Source organism: Octopus bimaculoides, chromosome 22 (assembly GCF_001194135.2).
Source record: "Octopus bimaculoides isolate UCB-OBI-ISO-001 chromosome 22, ASM119413v2, whole genome shotgun sequence".
In the NCBI taxonomy this organism is placed as follows: Eukaryota; Metazoa; Mollusca; class Cephalopoda; order Octopoda; family Octopodidae; genus Octopus; species Octopus bimaculoides.
In genome coordinates, this window is record NC_069002.1 from 21124392 (window position 1) to 21130499 (window position 6108).

Genomic DNA, 6108 nt, shown 5'->3' on the forward strand with positions numbered 1-6108 from the left:
ATAAGTCCTTGAGTCGATTTGCTCGACTAAAGGCGGTGCTCCAACATGGCCGCAGTCAAATGACTGAAACAAATAGAATAAAAGAATTTATATGTGTGAGTGTGTGTGTTTGTGTGTGTGTGTGTGTGTGTGTGCGTGTGTGTGTGTGTGTGTGTTTGTCTGTGTGTCTGTGTGCGTGTGTGTGTGATTGTCATGATGGTCGCTTCTGCCGATTGGGACGTATGAGTATTTGACGAAAAAGTGATAAGAAGAGACAACAACTCTTAAATAGGAAAGAACAAAAGAAGCTTTGCGATGGATGTGTGAGTGTAATTTGAACCCCGGTATGGAATTTGCTATGAAGTCACAATGGGGACGCTGATGAACTTTATTTTCCCTGCGATTGAGCAAATGTGTCCGTTTATTTCAGCATATAATTCTTTTCTAGTTGTTTCTTCAACTCAAAATGTTTTGATGCATGATGTCATACTTTACGCCATACAAATCAATCTAGCCAATAGCATAAACATATATGAGAATCACTAAAAAATCTTTACAGCTCAACTCGACGCAAAGGCGCACGCACACACACACACACACACACACACACACACACATACACATGAGTATGTACGTATATATTTGTATGTATCTATTATGTTCCTTTCTCATTTCAACTATTTAAATTCCTCGTTTGAAGAAGGAGCTGGTTTCTAACAAAGATACAAATCTGTATTGTTGGAATGTAGATAACGAAAACAATGTCACATTTTCAACCTGAGAAAAGTCTTAGATAATTTTATTGTTCCGTTTGGAGATTGTATTTGTAATGTGCTAACCAGTTAGTTGATTTCTTTTTCTGAAAATCCAACTTGATCCAGACTGACAGTTGGGCATTTATTTACAAAACCTAGTGCACCAATTGTTATTGGTATGAATGTAAATTTGTAAACTGGATGTAGAAGTTCGATGCAGTTGACAATAGTCATCTTCCTACTCTTTGATTTTCTAAGAGATATTCAAATTAACAGAACACTTGACCTCTATGGTGGGACATGCTTATTTTTGTCTCTCCCAAACAATCATATCCGATAATTGTGCTTATACTTGAGAGATGTTTTGATGTATTTAGTTATTATCTATCTACAGGTTCTTGCAGATAAATTGATACCAATTTAAAGCAGATAATTTAGTGGGTTTAACATTTCATTTTCTGACAAAAACCTTGCTAGAAAATCTTATCCTCCTCTTTATTTTTCGGGTAAATAGCGAACTAATTCGACAACAGAGACTCAGTCATGGAACTACAGAAGCGTTCCGCCATTGTTGTTTTGGCACACGCCGGGCACACTGCCAATAAAATTAATTTAACGAAACTTCCAAAAGCAACACTTATCGTGTGCATAAAAAATTTAAAGAAGAGGGAAAGATTGATGAAAAAATAACATAATACGCAAAGTGATTCCAAGCACAATCCAAAGTTGCTCGCTAGCCTGAAACGCTTGATTGAAGTGAACCCATCCACATCATGACAACACTTACAAATAAATACAATGGGTCCCGTTCCACGGTGTTCAGAGTGTGAACACGAACCTTGGCATGACTAGCTATGTTCGACGACGCCGTCACCTCCAAACAGTTAAGGCTAAAGCAATCAGAGCCGAGAGATGCTCAAAGCTTCTGTCATTTAACAAGCATCAAGGTACAGAAAAAAAACTCTTGTGTTTGTGGTGAAGTTCACTGTGGTGAATCGAAGAAATTCTTGAGTGATTGCATACAATATTCTGAGGTCCCCTCTGTGTTTGAGACTAAGAATTCTGCCTCTGTGAGTATGTAAGTATGTATTTGTATGTATCTATTATGTTCTTTTCTGATCTTAACTATTTAAATTCCTCCTTTGAAGAAGGAGCTGGTTTCTAACAAAGGTACAAAACTGCATTGTTGGAATGTAGATAATGTAAACAATATCACATTGAAGCCGTGGCGAATGATACCAGTGTCATGGATCCAAACTTCATTGAGTCTGGCTTGAAGATCACCAAAATTTATCTGTACGACCATGTATGTATGTATGTTTGCTCAGTGGTTAGGGCAGCGGACTTGTGGTCATAGGATCTCGGTTTCGATTTCCAGACTGCGCGTTGTGAATGTTTATTGAGCGAAAATAACTAAAGCGCCACGAGTCTCCGGCGGCGGGGGGTGGAACCCCGCTGTACTCTTTCACCACAACTTTCTCTCACTCTTTCTTCCTGTTTCTGTTGTACCTGTATTTCAAAGGGGCCAATCTTGTCACACTTTGTCACGCTGAATCTCCCTGAATCTCCCGTGTCTGTGGAGTGCTTAGCCACTTCTACGTTAACTTCACCAGCAGGCTTTTCCGTTGAACGGATCAACTGGGACTCACGTCGTCGTAACCGACCGAGTGCCACGTTATACGTGTTATATTTTACCAAACTCTTTTATCTACATACAGTCCTGCATAAAGCGGCGTTTTCATTTATTCCCCAATACAGTTATTTACGAATAGCATTGGTGTATTTTGTATGTTATTGCATTTTATATTTTTTACTTTATTTTATTTTTATCTTTATGTTATATTCCGTCATCTTCCTACTAGCAGCGTTACTCTTTTATCTCACAAAACACATTTGTCGAAGCAACTCCTGTTTCTTTAAAATAAAAAGTAATTTGCAGTGTGGCATCGACGTAAATTATATAGATTGTGAGGAACAAATATGAGAGTGTAACGTTAATTAAATATTAGTTTCACATTTTGATAGAAGGACAGCGATTTCGGGGTTGGGAGTTATATCGACCGTAGTGTTCCACTGGTACTTATTTTATCGACCTCGAAATGATGAAAGACAAAGTCGACCTCGGCAAAATTTGAACAGAGAACGCAAAGACGGATGAAATACCACTATACTTTTTGCTCGGGGCACCAACGATTCTGCCAGATCACCACCCTAAATGTTAACGAAATATTAATGATTCAGCAGAGGCGAAACAGACTCCACTAGGCATTGAACAATTGTCGACGTGTCACTTCACCATTAGCTTACTTTTTGCATTAGGCCCAAAATATTAATTTCTCACTCCATCCATAACTAAATTTCTATCATGATTGGATTCCTCTCGTTGCGTATTTCATTCTTACTTGAAACATACAAGCAAATAGACCGGGTTTTATTTAATCTTAGAAAACAAACTGGTCAAATCGAAAATTATAAGGCGACACGCGATTATTCTACAACATATTCGTGATGAATATTCACATGATCATTAAATTAAATTCTACATTTCGTTGCGTCTTATTATTTTCTAGTTTCAAATTTTGTCAGATTTCATTCTGCTTTTTCACTCCACCGATGTCAAGATTATGAAGCCCTCTTGTCAATTTTCCTTCGTTCAGTCTTATATTTCACCTTCTTTGAAATGCATGTACACATATCAATATGAAAAAGTGATTATGTATAGAAATATCAATTCTCTGGTGTGATAGAAATTAATGCAATTCTCTTCTTTCACTTACTGAATCCAAATTCAACTTGTTTTGACTTGGTATTTTAATATCAATAAGATCGATGAAATAAATTCTGGTGAAAATGTATACGAAGTGCAGGAAATTTATAAACAAATTCTATGGAAGATCGATTTATCAATTATTACAAAAGACAGTATTTACTATTTATAGATAGACTAAAAGTGTTCTAACAACAAATATTGGTTTTTAATATTCAACTTATGACTTATGAGGTGATAAAATGTCAATTGTTGACCAACTTCACTCTTCTGTTATAATATCGACAATTCTTTCTAGGAATTTAGGAATGATCAAAGGCAAATTATATTTCGGCAGAATTTGAACCCATGATTTTAGTTTCATAAGCTGTAGTTCATTATTTGAAGTTAATCAATACGAAATTTCTAGACAGAAATTTATGATCCGACAGTCATTCGACAAATGTCAATTGTGTGTTTGACTGAGCTTCTTTGAGATATATTACGACCAAAATAATTCTGACTTTGCCCTCTAACTATTTAACCTAACAAATACTTCCCACTGTTTACTCCATTTAAATTTCAGTAGACTTCAACTTCGGTGATATCTGTAGTTTAGCATGAATTCTTAATTAATACTAATTTGTCTTCTTATTAGCTGGATGATTTCAACTGATTAATTAGTTATTATGTCTCACTCTCTGTGCGTCACTTCCAAGCACTCTATCTTACCTCCTTCTTCCAAGATCCTCAGATGTGGGCTTATTTGCCGACACACCAATAGAATATGGTATTGTAATCCCTTATAGAATTATGTATTTTTATGTTGCATATATGTTTGAATTAACTCGAAAGTCAATTTCAGTAAAGAAACCCAAAATAATTTATATATATCACATATTCAAAATGGGATTTTAGATTTCTTTCCACCCTAATTTAACGTAAGTAGGAATAGCAGGATGCCAGTAATACAAGATAAAAGGAGACAACCAAAAGTTGAGGGATGTGACAATAAGTGAGATGAAATTCTTGTTGCTGTTATCGGCCAATACTATATATATATATATATATATATATATATATATATATATATGGGACATGAAATAAGGTTTAACGTAAAAACAAGAAGGGTTGAAACCAAGTTGTAGCAAATAGATAAATCGACATACTTGCCTACAAGACAGAGGTGGAAAATCTTGCGTTTCTACGAATCTGATTTTATCATTTTGGAGCTTGAAGAATTTTTTATCTGAAAGTGAAAAAAAAGAAACAGTATAAATAAATAATTAATATTTAATTCCCGCGTGTTTATTACGTTTATATTATTCCTTTTTTAACTTCTGTGAACTGTTTCATTGAACTTCCTTGGCGCGTGATATGAATATTTGATAAAGCTCAAATGCATTATGGAATTAAAAATATACGTATCGCTCCTCATGTATATTTTTAAATCTTTCAATAATTTCACTCATTAAGCAGGTTAAATCGAGCAATAATGCAGATATAAGCCGAAACCCGGAAGGAAGGTTGTTGTGCTGGAATAAATATTTGACATTTTATTTGTGTATTTGTTTGCGATTTTCTTGGTGTGAACTCGTGTGGTGAAAACGATTTTGTTGTATCTTAGGAGAACCCATAGACCCAAAATAAACACACGCTTTGCTTCAGTTTCATTTCTTTATTATTTTTCGACAATTGATTAACTGTTCAATCAACTGACTAATCGATTGCTTGATCAATCATTCAGTTAATCAATCAGTCAGTTGTGCTTGCCAACGTCCTTCATTCAGAAGTATTTGAAACAAACCTGAAGCAGACCTGGAATGGAGAGAGAGCATGTGATAGACGGAGTCGCTCGAGGTGTGGGACGAAAGGACTTAGGCAAACATAACTGATCGTTTGATTAACCTGATCAGTAATCAAATAATCGATTTTGGTTAAATATGCAAGCAACTGACGAATTATGAACAAAGAAGTAAAACTGAACCAGTGCATGTTTATTGTTGGTGTAATGACCTCCAAGATATAACAAGATATTTTAGAATATATTAACTTTGTCATTCTATATGATTTTAAAGCTGCTTGTGTTGATTTCAAAGTTTAACGTTAGCGGAGTTACTTATATACCGATAATATAGACACTTCGACCAAGTCTAGTAGTCTACACACAAGTCTGCATTTCAATAAGCAAAAGCCTGCTGCGTTGTAAGACTATTTCTCACAGTTTGGAAATAAATATGAAGTTTGAAATAAATATGAAGAGAACGTGTGCCTGCGAGTGTGCAGATGGTGAGTTTGTGTCGCTGTGTATATGTTTGTGTAAGTCATTAATGCCCTGAGGATCAAATCGTAGGTTTGTTTATTCGAATGTGCCGCATAAATGTTACTCATTATTACATGCTGTTTTCCCGTCTGAATACGTACATATATAGTACTATATACATCTGTGTGCGGCAAACATGTATGTCTTCCAATCCTAACATATATGATAGGTGTGTGTGTATATATATATGTAGATATATCCTTCATAAATATCAAACATTTTAAGCATATACGGACACACACAACATTCACACGCACGTGTGTATGTATATATATATATATATATATATATATATATATATATAT

General features: G+C 35.1%; 1 protein-coding gene and 1 long non-coding RNA gene across 3 annotated transcripts in view; one reads left to right on the forward strand and one right to left on the reverse strand.

Annotated features, from left to right (window-relative positions):
• LOC106870917 (neuropeptide Y receptor type 2) overlaps positions 1-6108 on the reverse strand; it is a 425179-nt gene that overhangs the window by 172626 nt on the left and 246445 nt on the right. For both annotated transcript variants that reach the window (XM_052975858.1, XM_014917152.2), the window contains exon 2: positions 4650-4729. The gene's annotated coding sequence lies outside the window, so the exon portion shown is untranslated. The remainder of the gene's footprint in view (positions 1-4649; positions 4730-6108) is intronic.
• LOC128250560 (uncharacterized) overlaps positions 1-6108 on the forward strand; it is a 312488-nt gene that overhangs the window by 160283 nt on the left and 146097 nt on the right. The gene's annotated exons all lie outside the window — the stretch shown is intronic.